This window comes from Macaca mulatta, chromosome 6, assembly GCF_049350105.2.
Source record: "Macaca mulatta isolate MMU2019108-1 chromosome 6, T2T-MMU8v2.0, whole genome shotgun sequence".
In the NCBI taxonomy this organism is placed as follows: Eukaryota; Metazoa; Chordata; class Mammalia; order Primates; family Cercopithecidae; genus Macaca; species Macaca mulatta.
In genome coordinates this window covers 134,267,166-134,289,196 of record NC_133411.1, presented here as the reverse complement: position 1 = coordinate 134,289,196, position 22,031 = coordinate 134,267,166, and the positions used below count along the sequence as shown (strand labels likewise).

The following is a 22,031-nucleotide window of genomic DNA, read 5'->3' as shown; positions in this document are numbered from 1 at the left end:
TGTAACAATTTAGATAAGAGATTATGATAAATCCCTGGCCTGAGACAATGGTAGTAAAAATGGAAAGAATGAGACATATTTCAGACACATGCCACAAAAAGGATTGCCAAGATTTTATCATAACTGTAAGAGGCCATATTAGAGAGGGAAGACTGAGAAAAGGACTCACTCTAGGAAGTGACTAGTTTCAAGATGAACTATAATATATTGCTGAAGGCAAAAGTAAGTGAAAGCTGTAAGAGCTATAAAGGGAAAGACACTTCAAAACTAGGATGCCAGATGGGTCAACGGTAATAACACCAGTCATTTATTCAGTCATTCATTTATTCAAAAATGTTTGTTAATTGCCTGGTAATTGCCAGTTTCTTATCAGCACTGAGGAAACTGAGTCTCTGTCCACAGGATTTCATGTTCTAGAAGAGATGGAAAACAAATAGGTAGATGAATGAATATGCAGTATTTCTCCAGGTGGAGATTAGAGTTAGTGTTTTTTTTGTTTTGTTTTTTATTTTTTATTTTTTTATTTTTTAAGTATGGTAAGCTCAATAGAAGCTATTTTAATTTTTTTTTTTTTTGAGACGGAGTCTCGCTCTGTCGTCCAGGCTGGAGTGCAGTGGCCGGATCTCAGCTCACTGCAAGCTCCGCCTCCCGGGTTTACGCCATTCTCCTGCCTCAGCCTCCTGAGTAGCTGGGACTACAGGCGCCCGCCACCTCGCCCGGCTAGTTTTTTTTTGTATTTTTTTTTAGTAGAGATGGGGTTTCACCGTGTTAACCAGGATGGTCTCGATCTCCCGACCTCGTGATCCGCCCATCTCGGCCTCCCAAAGTGCTGGGATTACAGGCTTGAGCCACCGCGCCCGGCCAATTTTTTTTTTTCTTTTTCTGAGACTGGCTCTTGTACTATCACGAGGCTGGAGTGCAGTGGCATGATCATGGCTCACTGAAGCCTCAACCTCCTGGGCTCAAGCCATCCTCCCACCTCAGCCTCCCAAGTAGCTGAAACTACAGACTCATGCCACCACACCTGGCTACTTTTTTAAAAAAATTTGTTTCAGAGATGGGGTCTCACTATGTTGCTCAGGCTGATCTTGAACTTCTGGCTTCAATTGATCCTTCTGCCTCAGCCTCCCAAAGTGCTTGGATTACAGGCGTGAGCCAGTGAACCTGGACTCAGAGGCCATTTTAAGTACAGAGGTCAGGAAACGGCTCTGTGAGCATGGCCTTTCATGGCAAAGGAAAAAGGTGATATATCTAGAACTGACCTGGGAAATTCAACTACTTTAAGAAAACATTTATTTTGTTTCACTGTTTTGCAGAAAAAAAAAAATAGAGTCAAAATTATTTTAATAATAACCAAGATGATAACTTACATTTCCATGATTTTCATAGTTTTATACTTTTACATATGTTATCACATCTGACTCATATAATCCTTTTGAAAGGGAGAGAGGACAACTTTTACAGATAAAAAGTCCAAGTTTAAAACAGGTGGGGTAACTTGGTCAAGATTTCATATCTAAAAATTATGAGATGTTTTGATTTATAGATGAGTTAACTATTAAATGATTAATTATACAATAAAGTTTGTTAAGCTTACAAAAGAGAGAGACTCAGGCTACAGATCTAAAAATATAAACTTCCTTATGTTAGAGTAAAGATGGCTGCAATTTTTTTTTCTTTTCTTTTCTTTTTTTTTTTTTTTTTTTTTGAGACAGAGTCTTGCTCTGTCACCCAGGCTAGAGTGCATCGGTACAATCTCATCTCACTGCAACCTCTACCTCACAGGTTCAAGGGATCCTCCTGCCTCAGCCTCCCAAGTAGCTGGCATTACAGGCGCCCGCCACCACGCCCAGATAATTTTTGTATTTTTAGTAGAGACACGGTTTCACCATGCTGGCCAGGCTGATATTGAGCTCCTGACCTCATGATCTGCCTGCCTCGGCCTCCCAAAGTGCTGGGATTACAGGCATGAGCCATGGTGCCCGGCCTGGAGTGAAGGGCACTTCCAGGAGTGAAGTCTAATTCCCATCCTTTTGTATCTGGGTAGGTGTAGTTACAAATTACAAATGAAATGTTGAGATGATGATAAGATATACTTCATGACTAGGCTCCTTCGTAGGCTATACCCACAGAAGCCTAGCAGCAGGATTCTGTCTCTCTAGCTAACATCACTCACTCTGGGGAAAAGCCAGCCATTATGTTAGAAAAAAAAAAAAAAGAAAGAAAGAAAAAAGAAAAGTCTAAGCATTTTGAAACCCCTATGCCATGAGGAAGATCAGTGAACCATGTGGGGAAGCTGCATGAGGACAAATATCCAACTTTTACCAGCTACTCCAGCCATGCCAAGCCCCAACCCAAGACATGTGAGTGAAGACGCCTTCAGATTACTTTAGATTCGGCCACCTCTAGCTGCATGTCATGGCAACCACATAAGAAATCCCTAGTGAAAACTGCCCTACTGAATCCGGTCAACCCACAGAACTGAGATAGTAATAAATATATTGTTTGATGCCATCAAGTTTTGGGGAAGTTTCTTACACAGCAATAGATACCCAGAACACCCATTATTTTTTAAAGGCATGCAATAGCATTAAAAACATAAATAAATGGATACTAACTGAGCAAAGGACTTTGAAATTAATTTTTTTTTCTTTCATAGGTATCACATTCTACAACAACCACATAAACGTCCACATAATTCAAAGGATATTTTAAAAAGTAATGACTTTCATTTTGGATGCATAATGTGTTTTAGATGTAGTGCTCTGAGAAAACAATACAGCATCAAAGAGTGTTAAATCTAGAAGATGTCTTTCTTAGAAGCCATTAGTCTGATTCTCTCAATTTGCATATGAGGAATGAGAGAGAGAGAGAGAATGAGAAATTCCATTATTTACGGAAATTCATGCAAACCTTGTGAAAAACCGTGAAAACCCAAGGCCTTTGGATTCATGTTTTCCTCTCTCAGAAGATGTTTTAAAAATCAGTATTCAACAGATGAATGAAATTGGCATAGTATTATTTAACTAGTAATTAAATTTTATATTGTTAGATGAATCCAAGCTTTATAAAATTAGACCTAAATCTTCAACTCCAAAGGCAATACTATTTGTTTTTCTGATGTTCTGTACAATATTGCATGGCAATTTAAAAACAAATGTGTTTAGAAAAAAACTCATCAATTGGAAAAAACATCAGAAGATTGGTTGCCTGTAGGGTGGAATGGAAATTGACTAGATGGGCACAAAAGTACTTTCTAAGGTGATGAAAATGACACATATATTTTAATTGAAGTATAGGTTACATGGGTGTATATATTTACAAAACTCATGGAACTGTTTTCTCAAGATCTGAGCATTTCACTGTATATAAATTAGTCCTTAATTTTAAAAAAAATAAGAATTAAAAAGAGACTTTTCTCCTTCACAAGAGAAAATAACTTATCAACAGTTGGTTTGCCAATAGTGTAGATGGTTTGAGTCTGTTTAACTTACCACTTTCTCTGTTTTCCAATTATGAAATGGATGGACAAAGTCAGTGTTATGTACATCTGTGGTCAGAAAACAAAGTAAAGCTAACAAAGCCACTCAGAAGCTAAACATATGTGACCACAAAACATATGAGTTAAAAAGGGTCTGATAAATTATCTAATCCATTTTTTTTTTTATTTTGTAGATAACATTGGCCTTGCTAACAAATTTAATAAACAGTGGTACTTTTAAAAAACTTGATGGTAAATGAAGATGTTGAGCCATTATTTGTAGAGTAGAAGCTCACTTATCCAGCAGAATTAGATCAGTACATAAGAATGAGTTAAAGCTGGTATTCACAAGGAAGAGAGGAAAATGGCAGATAGGAGACAGGACTAATGTGAAGCTCCCACTTGGACAAACAGAACAGCACCTGGAGACGCACATCATGAACCTTTGCTCCAGGAACTACAGCAGGAACATAACAGGAAAACTGAAAGAATTCACAGACCCTTTGAAAGAAGAGGCTTGCTGCTGCAAACTTCGAGACAGCTGAAAAACTGTGAGTTTTCAAAGTGTGAAGAGGGGGAAATGTCTGCCTCTGAACACACATCCCCACTGGGGAACCTAAAAATCCAGATCATGAGAGAAAGATGTAACCTTACCTAGAGCAGAAACAGATTCAGAGAACCAAACAAAATATGAAAGTAGAAGAAGCAGCGGGAAGAGCCCTGTAGGCACTCCTGGTCCCGCGCTCGAGCCCAGGGAAGCCATCCCTGGCTTTATCTCACAGCAGCCCTTAGGGAGGAAGCCAGCAGAACGGGGGAGAGGCCACAGTTGAAGGAAGCTTCTAGCAGAGCTTTAATAATTTTTGACTGAGCACAAATTTTCTGAGCAGAATCCAGGGAAGTGAATGGGAAGTGCAGATAGGAGTGCAGAAGCCACTGCTGACAGTGTGGGAAGTTAGGAGGTGAGAGGCCTGAGAGCTCTACTTGCTTTCTCAGCGGGGAAGCTTGTAGCCTGGGGCAAGGTTTCAGCCCTGCACAGCTTCCTGGTGGGGCACAGCAGGAGGGAGAGTGGCCTTGCTGACTGTGTGGGAGCAGTGTGAGGCCTGTCGCTGCTGGCTTTCCCACACTTCCCTGGTGACCGGTATGATGTAGAAGAGGCAGCTATAACCCCCTTGGAACATAACTTCACTGGCCTGAGAAGCACCCCCCATCCCCCACAGTATCCGCAGCAAGCCCTGCCCCAGGTGAGGTTTTGTTCAGACCCACCTATCCCTGCCCCAACCTGATGGTTTACTGCCCTGGTAGACAAAGACAAAAGACATAAAAACTCTTGGGAGCTCTATGGCCCCGCCCATCACCTGAGAAACCCAAGCACTTATTCTAGCCAACACAGGGCAAGCTTGTATTTCCTTTCTACTACCGCAGCTGGTGCTCTCTTGAAAGCACCACCTCCTGGCTGGAGGCCAACCAACTCAAGCCATTACAGCAACTCATAAAAGAACAACCCTGCCCCAAGAAAGGAGAAGACAACAGCTAATTTCACTGCCTGCAACATCCTGGCTAATCAGAGGTCCTGAGTCCATCCATGTGACAACTTGACTGCTAGCATAACCAGCATTTGAATAAAACCAGCACACTCAACAAAACTACAACCAAGGAATTCCAAAAAGTCAACTCCACTCCCTGCCACCTCCACTGGAGTAGATGCTGGTATCCATGGCTGGAAGACCCAAACATGAATCATATAACAGGATTCTTTGCAGACATTCCCCAGCAACAGTTCAGAGCCCAGTAGCTCCACTGGGTGGGTAGACTCAGAAGGGCAATAACAATTACTGCAGTCTAGCTCTCAGGAAGAATCATTCCTAGGGGAAGGGAGAGAGCACCACATTAAGCGATCACCACTTGGGAGATAAAAATCAAACCGCAGTCCTTGAGTTCCAAATCTTTCCATTGAAACAGTCTACCCAAATGAGAAGGAACCAGAAAAGTAATTCTGGTAATATGAAAAAAAAAGATTCTATAACACTCCAAAAAATCACACTAGCTAAACCAAGAACTCTCTGAATTGCCAGATGAAGAATTCAGCAGGTTGATTAATAAGCTACTCAAGGAGGTACTAGAGAAAGGTGAAAATCAACTTAAAGAACATTAAAAAACAATATAAGATATGATTGAAAAAGTCTTTAGAGAAATAGATATAAAGAAAAGATAATCACAACTTCTAGAAATGAAAGGTACCCTTAGAGAAATACAAAATACACTGGAAATTTTCCACAATAGAATCAAGTGGAAGAAGGAACTTCAGAGCTCAAAGACAAGCCTTTTGATTTAACCCAATCCAACACAAAGAAAAATGAATTTTTTAAAAATGAACAAAGCCTCTAAGAAATTTGAGATTATGTTAAATGACCAAACATAACAATAGCTGGTGTTCATGAGGAAGAAAAAAAATGTACATGTTTGGTAAACTTATTTGAGGAAATAATCAAGGAAAACTTCCCTGGGCTTACTAGAGATCTAGACATTCAAATACCAGAATCTCAAAGAACACCCAGGAAATTAATCACAAAAAGATCATCACCTGGGCACATAGCCATCAGGTTATCTAAAGTCAAGACAAAGGAAAGAATCTTAAGATCTGTGAGGCAAAAGGTAACTTATAAAGGAAAACTTATCTGATTAACAGCAGATTTCTCAGTAGAAACCCTCAAGCCAAAGGGATTGGAGTCCAATCTTTAGCCTCCTCAAACAAAATAATTGCCAGCCAAGAATTTTATATCCAGAAACTTACACTTCATAAATGGAGAGATAAAGTCTTTTTCAGACAAATGCTGAGAGACTTTGCCACTACCAAGCCAGAACTACAAGCAATGCTAAAAGGAGTCCTAAATCTTGAAACAAAACCTGGAAATACACAAAAATGGAACCTCCTCAAAGCAAAAATTTCACAGAGCCTATAAAACAGTAACACAATGAAACACACACACACACAATGTATTCAGGCAACAACTAGCATGATGAATAGAACAGTACCTCACATCTCAGTACTAACATTGAATGTAAATGATTTAAATGCCCCACTTAAAAGATACAGAATGGCAGAGTGGATAAATTCCACCAACCAAGTATCTGCTATCTTCAAGGGACTCACCTAATGCATAAGGACTCGCAAAGACTTAAGGTAAAGGGATGGAGAAAGATATTTCTTGTAAATGGAAACCAAAAGTGAGGAGGAGTAGCTATTCTTATATGAGATAAAATAGGCTTTAAAGCAACAACAGTGAAAAAAGACAAAAAAATTATATAATTATAAAAAGATTAGTCCAACAGGAAAATATCACAATCCCAAATATATATGCACCTAAGAGTGAAGCTCCCAAATTTATAAAACAATTACTACTAGACCTAAGAAATCAGTTAGACGGCAACACAATAATAGTGGGGGATTTCAATACTCCACTGACAACACTAGACAGGTCATCAAGACAAAAAGTCAACAAAGAAACAATGGACTTAAACTATAACACAGACAAATGGACTTAACATATATTTACAGAGCATTCTATCCAACAACTGTAGAATATACATACTATTCATCAACACCTAGAACATTCTCCAAGATAGACCATATGATAGGCCATAAAAAACTCTCAATAAATTTAAGAAAACTGAAGTTATATCAAGCACTCTCTCAGACCACAGTGGAATAAAAATTGAAACTCCAAAAAGAATCCTCAAAACTATACAAATACATGGAAATTAAATAATTGGCTCCTGAATGATCTTTGGGACAACAATGAAATCAAGATGAAAATTTAAAAATTCTTTGAACTGAATGATAATGGTGACATAACCTATCAAAACCTCTGGGATATAGCAAAAGCAGCGCTAAGAGGAAAGTTCATAGTATTAAATGCCTACATCAAAAGCCTGAAAAGGCACAAATAGACAACCTAAACTCACATCTTAAGGAAGTAAAGAAACAAGAACAACTCAAACACAAACCCAGCAAAAGAAAAGAAATAACAAAGATCAGAGCAGAACTAAATGAAACTGAGGCAAAAAAAAAAAAATAAAAGATAAATGAAACAAAATCTGGTTCTTTGAAAAGGTTTTTGAAAGTCAATAATTAAACAAGAAGAGAGAGGATACAAATAAGCTCAATTAGAAATAAAACAGGAGATATTAAAACTGATACCACAGAAACAAAAAATCATTCAAGACTGTGAACACCTTTCTGCACACAAATTAGAAAACCTCGAAGAGGTGAATAAACTACTGGAAATATACAACCCTCCTAGATTAAACCAGGAAGAAACAGAAACTCTGAACAGACCAATAACAAGTGGTGAGATTGGAACAGTAATAAAAACATTGCCAACAAATAGGTCCAGGACCAGATGGATTCACAGCTGAATTCTATTAGACGTTCAAAGAGGAATTGGTACTAATTTCTACTGAAACTATTTCAAAAGATAGAGGAAGAGAAAATCTTCCCTAAATCATTCTATGAAGCCAGTATCACCTTAATACCAAAGTCAGGAAAGGACATAACAAAAAAGAAAACTACGGACCAATATCCCTGATGAATATAGATGCAAAAATCCTCAACAAAATACTAGGTAACAGAATCTAATAGCATATCAAAAAAAATAAAAAAATACACCATAACCAAGCGGGTTTCATACCAGGGATACAGGGATAGTTTAACATATGCAAGTTAATAAATGTGATACACCATATAAACAGAAGTAAAAAAGAAAAATCATATGATCATCTCAACAGATGCAGAAAAAGCATTTGACAAAATCCAGCATCACTTTATGATTAAAACCCTCAGCAAAATCAGCATAAAAGTGACATACCTTAAAGTAATAAAAGCCATCTATGACAAACCCACAGCCAGCATTATACTGAATGGGGAAACGTTGAAAACATTTCCACTGAGAACTGGAACAAGACAAGGATGCTCGCTTTACAAAATCAATGCATACAAATCAGTAGCACTGCTATACATCACCAATGACCAAGGTGAGAATCAAATTCATAACTCAACCCCTTTTACCACAGCTCCAAGAAAAATAAAATACTTAGGAATATACCTTACCAAGAAGACAAAAGATCTCTATGAGGAAAACTACAAAACACTGCTGAAAGAAGTCATAGGTAACACAAACAAATGGAAACAGATCCAAAAACTCCTCTAGACACCGGCTCAGGTGTTCACGACCAAGAACCCAAAAGCAAATACAACAAAAACAAAGATAAATAGGTTGGACTTAATCAACTAAAAAGTTTCTGCACAGCAAAAGAAAATCAGCAAAGTAAACAGACAACCCACAGCATGGAAGAAAATCTTCTCAAACTATGCATCCACAAAGGACTAATACCCAGAATCTACAAGGAATTCTGACAAACCAGCAAGAAAAAAAAAAATCCCATGAGAAAGTAGTATTGCTCAGCCTCAAGAAGGAACGAAATAATGGCATTCATAGCAACCTGGATGGAGTTGGAGACCATTATTCTAAGTGAAGTAATTCAGAAATGAAAAACCAAACATATGGTCTTCACTTCTAAGTGGGAGCTAGGCTGTGAGGACACAAAGGCATAAGAATAATATAATAGACTTTGGGGACTTTGGGGAAAAGGGTGGGGATAGGGTGACAGATGACGGACTACACATTGGGTACAGTGTACACTACTTAGGTGATGGGTGCGCCAAAATCTCAGAAATCACCACTAAAGAATTTATTCATGTAACCAACCACCACCTGTTCCCCCAAAAAACTATTAAAATAATTTTTAAAAACGAAGAGTGGTAAGCATTTTAGTTTAACTAAAGTGTAAATTTGGTTTAGATATTCATTTATTTTTAGTCTTTTGACGAAGGACCACAGCCTTCCCCACCTGGCAAGTGGGTATACTAGTTGGACAGTTGCATAAATTGTGGTGGATAAAGAGAGGCAGGATAGCACAGTGGGAAGAGAAGAGGCTCTGGACAAAGCTACTGTGTTCTCAATCTCAGTTCTGCCACTTGCTAGCTGTGTGACTTTTAGGAAGTTGCATAGCTTCTCTGTGCCTCAGTTTCCTTATATGTCAAATGGGACATTACTTACCATGCACAGTAGTTATGAGGATGAAAAATCCTTAGAACAGCACCTGACTCATTGAAAGTGCCAGATAGTAGTTTATTAAATAGAAATAAACAGGTCAGGCATGGTGACTCACACCTGTAGTCCCAGCACTTTGGGAGGCCAAGGTGGGCGAATTGCTTAAGGCCAGGAGTTCAAGACCAGCCTGAGCAACATGTTGAAACCCCATCTCTACCAAAAACACAAAAATTAGCCAGCTGTGGTTCTGCGTGTCTGTAGTCCTAGCTACTTGGGAGGCTGAGGTGGAAGAATCATCTGAGTCTGGGAGGTGGAAGTTGCAGTGACCCATGATTGCGACACTGCACTCCAGCCTGGCTGATGGGACATCCTGTCAAACAAAGAAAAAAAAGGAAAGGAAAGGAAAGGAAAAGAAGGGGCAGGGGCAGGGGCAGGGGCAGGGGCAGGGGCAGGGGCAGAGGCAGGGGCAAGGAAAGGAAAGGAAAGGAAAGGAAAGGAAAAGGAAAAGGAAAAGGAAAAGGAAAAGGAAAAGGAAAGGAAAGGAAAGAGGGGAGGGGAGGGGACTTCCAAGATGCATCAGCTTTGAATTCTGACTGTTTCTTTAGATGTCTTAGAATTTAAAGACACATTCTTTCCTTTTTTATTTATTTATTTTTTTATAGTTGTCTTATCCACCTAATTTGATAGCAAGTTTTGGGGGTTTCTTTAAAAAACAACAACAACAACAACAACAAAAATCAACTTTGTCGTTCCTTGACATTAAATTTCTCCCCAGAGAAACCCAAAACTCTTTCCCTGACATTCATATTTTGCCACTTGGTATAATAGTTATTAAATTAAATAACAACAGGAAGTAAAATTTGTGTAGTATAAACATAATAAATGCTTGGTAGGCACCAATTCAACAGGTGAGGCAAATGTACAAACCCCCCCCCGCCCCCAGAGAACAGCCCACTAGCTGGATGATTGCAGAGAGAGAATGATGGACATTAGTCACTGTGTTCTACAAAGAGAAGGAGAGTTTTAGCGAATCCAAAGAGGTTTTTAAAGAAGTTACTGGATGTGAGGGTGATCTAGCTGCGACACATCACCCCATTGAGCGCCAGGGTTGATTTGGCTGATCTGGCTGGCTAGGTGGGTGTCGCCTTCCTCCCTCACCGCTCTTTGTGCATCCCTCCCGAAGATGCATGCTCAGTCAAAGGGGATAACCATCCCTGATAAAGGAGGGCCAGTCTTCCACCAAGGGTATACGAATAGCTACGATCCCCTGCTAGAAAATTCAAACAAGCTCTCAAATAGGTGGATTTTTTTTTTTAATTTTTTTATTGTTGTTTTGTTGTTTTATTTTTCTTTTGAGATGCCATCTCACTCTGTCACCCAGGCTGGAGTGCAGTGGCGTGATCTTGGCTCACTGCATCCTCTGTCTCCTGGCTTCAAGCGATTCTCTTGCCTCAACCTCCTGAGTAGCTGGGATTACAGGTGTACACCACCACGCCCAGCTAATATTTTTTGGATTTTTAGTAGAGACAGGGTTTCACCACGTTGGCCATGCTGGTCTTGAGCTCCTGACCTCAAATGATCCACCTGTCTTAGCCTCCCAAATTGCTGGGATTACAGGCGTGAGCCAATGCATTCAGCTTCAAAGAGGTTTTTAAAAGAGTTGCAACTGTGCTATGAAACTTTTATTCTAAGGACCCTTGGAGCCTTTGGGCCCATTTCAAACTTTAACTTGAAAGACCTTTGCTTAGTAGTTTATAAACCAAATACTTATAAACATCCACTGAGTCTCTTTATTTTTCAGGAAGTGTCATCAGTACTAAATAGTTCGGGGGGAAAATAAAAGAACAGTTTGCAACAAATCTTCAATACACAGAGATTACATTTGATATTGTCAGATGAATTCAAGTGTTAGTATCAATTGGACCTAAGATCTCAAGTCCAAAAGCAGTACTATCTGTCTTTCTGATGTGCCATATACATTATATGACATGGTTTGGCAATTCAAAAGAAAATGTGTTCACAGAAAAATTAATCTACAGGGATACTTGTAGGCTAGGGACGAAACTGACTGTGAAATGGCACAATAAAATTTTGGGGGTGGTAGAAATGCTCTATATCTTAATTGGCACATGGGAGACATAAACACTGTGACTTAACCACCCCAACCCTCCTATGCCTTTTCCAGGCCTGAGGACACCTACTGCCTGTTTGGTTCACCCCACTCTTGCTATTTATGACCCCAGAACTGTTCGCTACCAACGTGTCAGCAGAAGTGGCATAGCTTCTCCACACGCACATCTGGCTAGAACAGGACAGGAACTAAACATGTTTTAGAACTTGACTTTGACATGAGCAGGGACTCTTTGTGTTTGAGAAGTATCTGTTGGATTACTTCATACCGACTAAGGGTTAACGGGTCACATTCCATTTCTTCCATTCTACCACAGAAAAAGCTGGGACACATAAGGACATGGCAAAAACACATCACGTGACTGCATGGACCAGGCATGCATTCCAAAGATAAACACAAACATCTCCAACCAGTGTTGAAAAGCACGCATTTTCATCCTAGTCAGGCTGATTGCAGCCTCACCAGCAGGGCTGAATGCTGATCCCCATTCAGTAACACTTTGAATGCCTTTGTTCCAGCGTTTCCCAGCAGTGCAAACATAATGGAAAAGAGACTGTCAAATGACAGCTCGCTTTTCTCTTTCTTAATATAAGAAAAAATAACTGCAAAGGTGGAAAATAAAGTAAGAATATAAGAAAAAAACAGAGACGAATGTGTAAAAATTCAGATAATCTGAAATAGAGGAAACTTTCACGAATGTTTTACAATCTACTTTCCTTTAAAGGAAATGAACAATAAAGCAAAACTAAACAAGAAAAAAAATGTTAATGACTGCAACTGCTGTTAAGTAGGAAGTGAACCTTTCAGGCCAAACTTGGCCTTCCAATGGAAATATGAGCAGTTCTTAGGGAATATCAGTGAAAATAGGTGTAATTAAGGAGAATACATCCCAGCAGCCCTCAAGACTGCCTAATAATAAAGCTGTACTCTTAGCATAATAAAGACACATTCTCATCCATTTCCAAAAAATACTGCAGGGAGAAAAACACAACATGAGCCCTTATAAATCAATGGGGAAAATGGTCTGGTGGGCTCACACATAACTAGTAAGACCATTGTATGCTCCACCATTTTTGTAGCATTTTTAATATTAGGAACTGGGTGACTTTTTAGGTTGCCATTCTCTGTTTCCTTCCTCTACACCGTAGCCCTTGTTATCATGCATATCAAACACACAGGAGCACTAAAGGCATTCATTATGGCCACTGCTGAATTCCAAATGAGAAGAGTTTAAAAATATATGTTACTGTTCAAGACAAGTCAACACATTTCAAACAAGAGAGCCCTGCTTGAATTTAGAAAGCGACTAAAACCCACAGCAGAGAGGAGATCTGAGTCCCTGGCGCTCTGTGCCGTGAGGATTGGGGGTGGAACTATCACGGCGAGGAGGCGCTCAGTAAAAGAGAGGTGGAATTCAAAGCCAACACCAGTTCCCCTGGGGTCTGTTGTAATCAGGAGACAAATGGTCTGTACTCAGTAGCATGTATTCATTCTGTTGCAAGAGGCTGCCAACGCGAGCTTCCCTACGCTTTTGTGGAAATACAGTACGAGTTTTTTTCCCTTTCAGTTGCTATAGAACAAGAAGAATAAAAAGTCCACTGCTGACAAACACTGCTTTGGGCATTTGACACTGGTCTTTGATCTAGTTACTCAGACAGTTCAAAATGAACAAATTAGGTGTTTACAACAAAAGACATTCCGTTTTAGCCTGTTCAAGTGCCAAGTGGAGTGGACAGCTCGCTCAAACAGAACTGGGAAATTTCTCCCTGCCAGGCCACAAGATGGGCATTGGAAGTTCATTCCCCGAGAACAATTAATAAATTATGATACTGCTTTTTTAAATTAAACGAAAAAAAAAGAAAGAAAACACGGGGTTTGGGTCAACAAAGTAAATCTATACCATCTGGAATGTGAGTCACGACACAGCAGATCCTTGAGGCTAGAGACCTACAGGGACAGATCTTCATTCTTCATGGGATGGTCTGATTATGGGACAGACACTGAAAAAAACACTCATTTTAACGTTTCTGCCTGAAAATCAAGTCTATATACCATGCAGTCTACAGTCTACACATCACATAGAAAATGGCAACATCTGTATTCTATTATGTAAATTCCCCTCTTAAAAGTATTTTAACATTATTCTCAAAGACAGAAGGAAAATTGGGTGTCTGGGCGTGATCCCTATTCACAAAAGAGAATGGTTTTGTCTCCTTGACTTAAGCGTCTGCTTTCTTTCTATTGAAAATAGTGCATCTTAGACAAGAACCCATTGCCTCCGTTTCCTTTTTGTGAAAAGAAGTGCTTGTGCTAGGAAATGATTAGTTAAAAACTCTAGCAGTCTATGGCTAAGGAAGGATTGTAAATGGACTATGTGATTTGCACCATATTCTTCTAATAGGGGACGTCTGATTAAAATCTTTAAAATAATTACAGTGTTTAGAAAAGCAGACGCCACTTCAGCAACCGTGTCCGGCAGCAGTGGGCTTTGAGGTCTGCTATGTGAGGCGAAGCGAATGCATGAAACATGCTGAACAGTGGCACTTTAAAATCACATTTTATTTTCAGCAAGCAATGGGGAGTGGAAAAGGAAAAGCAAGTGTGGAAAAAGAAAGAAATCTGTTAGCACAGATCCAAATATCCCCTAGAATCGAAATGTCAGCCTTGAAAATACCGAGCAAGCCAGCTTGTCTAGTATGTTACCATCCTGCCTTATAATTACCGGAGAGTAGTTATTTATCTGTTGTGTTCAGCTACCCTGTCAGTACGCCTGAGTTTAATTATCAGACCTCACTGGAAGTTCAATTTCCTCTGTTCCTTCTTTTTGCTGCAACATAAATCGAAATTGCTTCATAATTTCTGTTAACTGTTTTGGCACACTGTCTCACACATCCTGAGTTCTTGCCCACAAGGCAGTCTCCTCTCTTGGCCTCTCCAGCTATGAAGGAGGCATCTGTTTGCTGCAGTTTCAACCTCACAAGCCCCATGATTCTTTGGTATATCAAAGTTCACAGCCTCTTATCCATCAACTTGGAGACAAAGAGAAGTAACAGGCTGGGCGCAGTGGCTCACACCTGTAATCCCAGCACTTTGGGAGGCCAAGGCAGGAGGATCACCTAAGGCCAGGAGTTTCAGACCAGCCTGGCTAACATGGCGAAACCCCATCTCTACTAAAAATACAAAAATTAGCTGGCATACTGGCACGCGCCTGTAATCCCAGCTATTTGGGAGACTGAGGCAGGAAAATCCCTTGAACCTGGGAGGCGGAGGTTGCAGTGAGCCAAGATCTTACCAGTGCACTCTAGCCTGGTCAACAGAGTGAGACTGTCAGAAAAAAAAAACAAAAACAAAAACAAAAAAACCTAAAAAAAGAGAAACAAAATAGGCGGTTGTCTGCTTCTTTCACCTTCACGGAGCACAAGAGCTTCAAACATCTGCCTGTGATGGGGCAGCCAAGCCAGGAAATTCAAAACTGCTCCAAAGAAGGGGCTGGGAGAAGTCAAACAAACAGGCCTTACCATACCTTTCCCCCTTCGCCTCCCTGACGAGTGATCCTTCCAGTAAAAACGATCTTGTTCTGGGGGCGTGATTATTTCCCATAAGCCCTATGTAGAAACAGAGCCTTGATTGTCAGAGACTTTGAGATCTGTATATATCTAAATTAGAGGAAAGAAAAAACAGAGCTTAGGTGCAACATTCTCCCACTCTCTCATGAGTCCTCCACGAGTGAACCCAGCCCTAAGGAGAAAACTGAATACTTAGAACAAGGTATTAATATTATCACAGGTCTGCTAAGAATCTGGACTCACTCTGCAGAAATTATCCTCCATAGGAAGTACAGTATCAGATGGTGGTGATTTTTTTGAAGTTTATTTGTAGCTGGGCATGACAGCAATTGAAAGTTTCTCTATCCTCTGAGGTATACTTCTCTCCATCACCCAAAGTCAGTGGCAGTCAAATGAATACAAACTCAATCTCAGCTCTGCCACTTACCATCTCTAAGACCCTGGGCAAGTTGCCTAACCTCTCAGTGATTTGGTGTTCTGTACAGTAGGATAATAAAAGTTCCAGCCTCACAGGGATGTTGTAAAGGTGAAGTGTATTATATGCAAAGCACTTAGCATAGTGCCAGATATTATTACTATTATTACTCTTACTATTTCATTGTATTCGCTGTTTCCCCCTCCCTCTTGGTTTCTGGCATATTGATTTAATCTACTCAGAGTAAGCTTTCAATAATATAAATTGATTAGCAACAGCCAGTACAACAATGTTACAGGCTTTTAAGGGGAGCGATCTCATTGACAAATACTTACACCTAATATTCTAAGTTCAACTTCTGATAGTGTTAACACTAATTTACATGTCTGTTTACAAACAAGTGTCTAAAATAGATAGAGTTTTATGTGTTTTACACAATTTTAAAACCTAACGGTGTGTTGTCTGTATTGGTATTCTGCAGCTGCCATAACAAATTACTGTAACCTTGGCTTAAGAGAAGAGAAATTTATTTTCTCATCGTACTGGAGGCCAGGAGTCTGAAATCAAGGTCTCAGGAGGACTGCACTCCCTCCAGTCAGAGACACTTGGGGAGAATCATGTACTTCTCTCTTCCAGTTTCTGCTGTCTTCAGGCCCTTTTTTTTTTTTTTTGGCTTGAGGGTGTATCACTTCAATCTCTGCCTCCAAGGCCACATTGCCTCCTCTTCTGTCTGACTTCCACCTGGTGTGTCTGTCAAAATCCCCACTCTACCTCACTCTTATAAAAACTTGCCATTGGATCTAGGCCCCACCAAATAATCCAGGACAAACTCCTCCTCACAAAACATTTAACTTAATTATGTCTTTTTGCCTTATCAAGCAATGTTCACAGGTTCTGGTGATTGGCAAGTGGACATATCTTTTTGAAGAACACCCTTCAGCCCACTACAATGCCTATTATCAATATATACTGGGAGAGATTGTAAAGCTTATCTGATTTATTTTAATCAGGTGCCAATGACTCATATTCATAGATGTAGAGGGAACATTTGTGCTGGTTACCACTAACAATTACACACACACAAACACACATACACTCCTGCCTACTCTCTGGCTTGTCTTCAGTAGAGTAGGTGAGAGTTTTTGTTTTATAACTGAGAGAAGAGATGTTTCAGTGAGTGAGGAGCCAAGGGAAAGAGGAGGGCAGTATTCCCATATCATGTCTTATAAAGTGGTTTTCATTCTCCTTCTAGAAAGAGATGCTACAAAGTGGAAAGCAATCAAGGGATCCCGTGAGGTTCTTCTGCACAGAAAGCAGAAAAGACCTCATGAGGCCTCCAAGCACCAGGAGAGCTACTTTGGAGCCCGGTGACTATGAGTGGCTCTGAGACAGGGACGGCTGTTCTCCCTGCCTCTGTGCAGAACCAACCAAGCTTCTGCTCCTTGGAATTCAAAGCTTGGGGAGCATCCTGCAGCATCTCCCTTATCTGGGATGTCATTCACCTCATGATGTACTGAGACGTTGACAAAGCACTGGAAATGGGCAAGAGGGGCCAGAGAAGGAGAGAAAGGGGCAACTGGTGAGAAGACATAAGTAATCCATCCCACTGGAAACCTCCGGAAAGATCTGAAGGACACTTTCCCCAGATGGGTGAAGCCCTGTTAGTGTGTGGGTGAAGGTTATAATGCAATTTGATATTTTCATAAACATTTCCCTATGTAGGGAAGGAAATGTTGCCACTCTTGTAAGGACACTTGTCAACAGTTAAGAAAAGATGAGAGAAGCATTTTAACGAATTGGTTACATCCTTTTTCTATTGCTGCTCTAAAAAAATAATTACCAAAAACTTAGTGGCTTAAAACAACACCTATTGGTTCTTTCAGTTTTCATGACTCAGCTGGATTCTGAAATTGAAATCAAGGTATTATTGACACTACAGTCTCTTCTGGAGGCTCCGGGAAAGATCCACTTCTAGGCTCATTCGAGTTGTTGGCAGGTTTAGTTCCATGTGACTGTGGGACTAAGGTTTCCATTTCCTTGTTGGCTGTTGGTTGAAGTTTCCCATGGCTTCCCGCATTCCTTGGCTCCTGAACTCTCCATTTCTAAGCTATCAGTGGCATGTCTGATCCTTCCTTACTTCCTATCTTGCTGATCTCTTATCTCCTTTTAAGAGTTTATGTGATTACATTGGTTACAACCAGATAATCCAGGATAATTTCCCTATGCTAATGTCAGCTGATTAGTAACCTTACTAACATCTGAAAGTCCCATTAGGCATGTGAGAAAACATATTTATAGATATAACATCAAGAGATGAAGGTCATGGGGGCCAAAATTATGCCTGCCACACTGGTGAAACTTACAATAAAGTATGCTCCCCAACCCCATCAAAATAAAAGATTTCTGGACTAGCAATCAGAAGACCATATTCCAGTTTCAGCTCTACTGCCTGCTCATTTTTTGATGAAAATGAGTTGCCACTTCCCTGCTTGGGGACTGGTTTCTGGTAACTGTAAAGAGCAAGAGTCTGAGTAGATGCCATGTAAAGTCTCTTACTTCTCCAAAATTATGTAACTCTGTTTCTCCAGTAGTGAAACGCTACAACCCATTATCAAATCCACAGTGCAAAATGTATCTTGTGGTTTCCAGTGAATTGCCCAGCTATTGTCAGCACCACCACTGGGGTCAGAGCTGTGGGATGCTGTCAACTTATATATGAGCTGTGTTTTAAAATAGATGACATGGGGAGTATTATGATATACTAAGCATACTAAATAGTTTCCTTTAGAAAGTCACCGAGTAAGAGTGCAATTGAGTCATTCAAATTAAAGGTTTGAGCTATGTGAGTCTAGGCTTTATCAGCTGAGGCTACTTTTACACTAATCTTTGCTTATGGAGTTTAAATGCAGCCAAGCATCCAAAGTGAAAGACAAAGAGGCCTGTAACTTCCAGTATGTTTCAACTTCAACCCACAAAGAATGGAATGAATTCCTCCTCCTATTTGTAACGTTCAACAACTTCCATAAATCTTTCCCAGGTACCCAGTCAGGCTCAGATAATATTTTCCAAAAGGATTGCAAATTTGGCAAATCTTGGCAAAGTTTAAAGTCTAAAGCATTACCTCAAATGTACTGACTACTAACTGAGACTTAAAAAGATATAAATATCTATTCCTATCATTTTTATCAGTCATATTAACAAGATTTCAGGGGATCTTTATATGCAAAGTGGTTCAACACAGTATTCACACTAAATTGTTGAAAACAATAAAAACTCCATCTTTCTCTTTTCCAATTACCCTCTCTCCACTGCTCTGTCTGTAAATCATCTTTTGTTTTATTTCTATATCAGTAACATTCTTCAAAAACTAAAGAACTAAGTATTTGCAACAATTTTCCTAAAAGGTCACTAGCAGTTGTTGAAATTGAGCAACTCAAATTTTCCAACACTTAAGCAAAGATGCTGTTAAGAACCCATATGTTAGATCTAGAACTAAATTAAATTGCACTTATTCAACATATATTTATTGACTATCTATTATGTACCATATGTATCTGCTAGGAATAAAATGATGAACAAGGCAGTCCTTGATCTCAGAGTGTTTACATTCTAGTAGAAAATGCACAATAGACAAATCAAAATACTGTGAAGAAAGAAAGTTCAGTAAGGGAATAGAGTATGTCTGAAAGAAATATTTTTAGACAAGCTACTTTCTGGCACAGAGACAAATTAAACAGAAGTGAATACTGTGAATGTGTGGAGCAAGAGTATTCCAGGCAGAGGGTCTGAATGGCAGGTACAAAGGCCTGGGCTTAAGAATGTCTTTGACGAGTTCTAGAACATCAGAGAAGCCAGTTTATGTTTCATGGTGTGAGCAAGTGGTAGAGTGGTAGAAAGTGAGTTTGAAGGGACAGCCAGGGTCAAGTCATGTAGAGCTATGGTAATGACTTTGGACATTATTCTAAGTGTGATGAAAGCCATTGGAGGTTGAGGCCAGGTACGGTGGCTCATGCCTCTAATCCCAACATTTTGGGAGGCCAAGGCAGGTGGATCACCTGAGGTTAGGAATTCAAGACCACCCTGGCCAATATGGTGAAACCCCATCTCTACTAAAAATACAAAATTAGCCGGGCATGGTGGCACCTGCCTGTAATTCCAGCTATTCAGGAGGCTACGCTGGGGAACTGCTTGAACCCAGGAGGCGGAGGTTGCAGTGAGCTGAGACTGTGCCATTGCACTCCAGCCTGGGTGACAAAGCAAGACTCCATCTCAAAAAAAGGAAAGAAAGAAGAAAGAAAGAACAAGGAAAGGAGGGAGGGAGGGAGGGAGGGGAGGGGGGGGAGACAGAGAGAGAGAGCGCGCGAGAGAGAGCAAGAGCCAATGGAGGTTTGAAAACAGAGGAGTGACATGCTTTGATTTACAATTTCAAGTTCTCACTGTGGTTGCAGGTGGAGAATAGATATCAAGAATGAAAGCCAGAAGGCAAGTTAGAAAAGTTATTTTATAATAAATATAAGTTCAGACAAGAGAGGGACTAGGGTGGTAGTAGCACAAAATTGGTCAGGTTTAAGATATATCATGAAGGTTTTGCTGACATATCTTGGTGACGAAATGGATGTGGAAAATGATTAAAAGAGAGGAAGTTGAATGCCGGTCATTGACCAGTATAGGGTAACTAATTACATCTTCAAGCACAAATGAAATCCTCTCTTCAAGGAGATTGGATTGCTTTGTTTTTTTTTTCTTTTCGACCTCCTTTGGGAGGACTTACTAATGTCTAAAGTGAGATGATGATGGATAGCTAGAGACAGATACTACCCATGATGAAATCCATGTCCAAAGCACACCAGCAACATGGAGAAGAAGACATGTGTGACCCACTCCATGCACGTGGGGAGCTGCACTGAAGGAAAAAGGCTAGCAGGAAACATACAATCGACTTTTTTCATAACAGTACACTGAGGCAGCCATAATCAAGGAAGACAGAAAATCATTTTGCTTTCAACTTTAAACTCTATGGTATAAGTGTGTCAGCTTGTTACCAGACTGGCATGTGGCAAAGTGAAATGAAATAAAATTTAATGAAGTTTTCAGATATGTTACAAATACACCTTTACCAGAAGGTAAACTTTATTTTTCCCCAAGACCCCTTCAGATCAAGAGTTGAAGATATGACTCCCTCCCCAGCCCACTTTAAATTGCACACCTGCCCAAGTTTTGGTACTAAATATATATTAAATAAACCCAGTGAATATTTTATGTATTTCAATCCAGAAATACCCAGCTATATAAATACTTTTATTTTATTTTTTTCATTTTCAGATTCATACTAAGGCCCAGTGTCAACTATTTTATTTCAATTTAATGTAATAAATCATTATTGAGTTCTTACTATAGGCCAGATGTTATACAGATTCTGGAAATACAGGATGTAACAACTCTGTGGTTCCCAGCCTGCTAGGAAAGAAACAGACATAGATGAATTATCTGCATTAGTATATGGTGTCAAGATAAAAGAAAGAATAAAGTACTATGGGAATACTGATAAACTATTATAATTACTATTTGGGTGAGGGTCTCAGGCAAAGCGATTGAGAGAGCTGACATTTGAATTGGACCATGACTGGATAGAATCATGACAAAAAAGGAAAACAAAAGGAGAAAGCAAGTCTGTGCTTGTTGTTGCAGATGGCAGTAGCTCAAGATCACTGGGGGTGGAGAGCAGGACTGCGGAGTGGTCATAGTCTTTGCAGCTACAGCTTCAGCTGCATGCAATACCAGTTCTACCACTTATCATGTTACTTAGTCTCTATATGCCTCCGTTTATCCATCTATAATGCTGGAATAATAGCTATTTTGTAGAGCTTAAATTAGTAAGGAATAACTAATTTAATACAGTGCATTTAAGTGAAGCTTTTAGTACATAGCAAGAAGTACACAATGTTTGCTCTATAGCAATAGAAGGCAGGCTGATGATGTCTTATTTGAAGCATATTAACAAAGAGCACAAGACAACTTTTGCAGAGTAATTTAGACTTTAAAAAAAATGATTATTTTGCAACTCTCTGATCTCAAAAGTTAAGACTGAACATACCAGGATGGGAATTTTACTTTTGAATGCCTGTGTTTGTGGTTAGTTATTTTGGATGACATGGAAGTGATAGGTTTAAAACCTAAACGGGTCATATAGCTTCACCCTACCCTTGGCCACAGATTGAACTCTTAGCCCTAGCTAACCATGAGGCAAGCAGATCATGAAAAAGGCAGACCACACAGTGGAAAACTATCTTTATTACTCATCAATTAGCCACTAGAAAAATAATTCAGA

General features: G+C 39.7%; 1 long non-coding RNA gene across 1 annotated transcript in view; it reads right to left on the bottom strand.

The window, feature by feature from the left end:
- Nucleotides 1–280: 280 nt before the first annotated feature.
- LOC106998921 (uncharacterized) overlaps nt 281–22,031 on the bottom strand; it is a 325,575-nt gene continuing 303,824 nt past the window's right edge. Inside the window, exon 6 of the long non-coding RNA XR_001445501.3 lies at nt 281–413. This is a non-coding gene — a long non-coding RNA (uncharacterized LOC106998921). The remainder of the gene's footprint in view (nt 414–22,031) is intronic.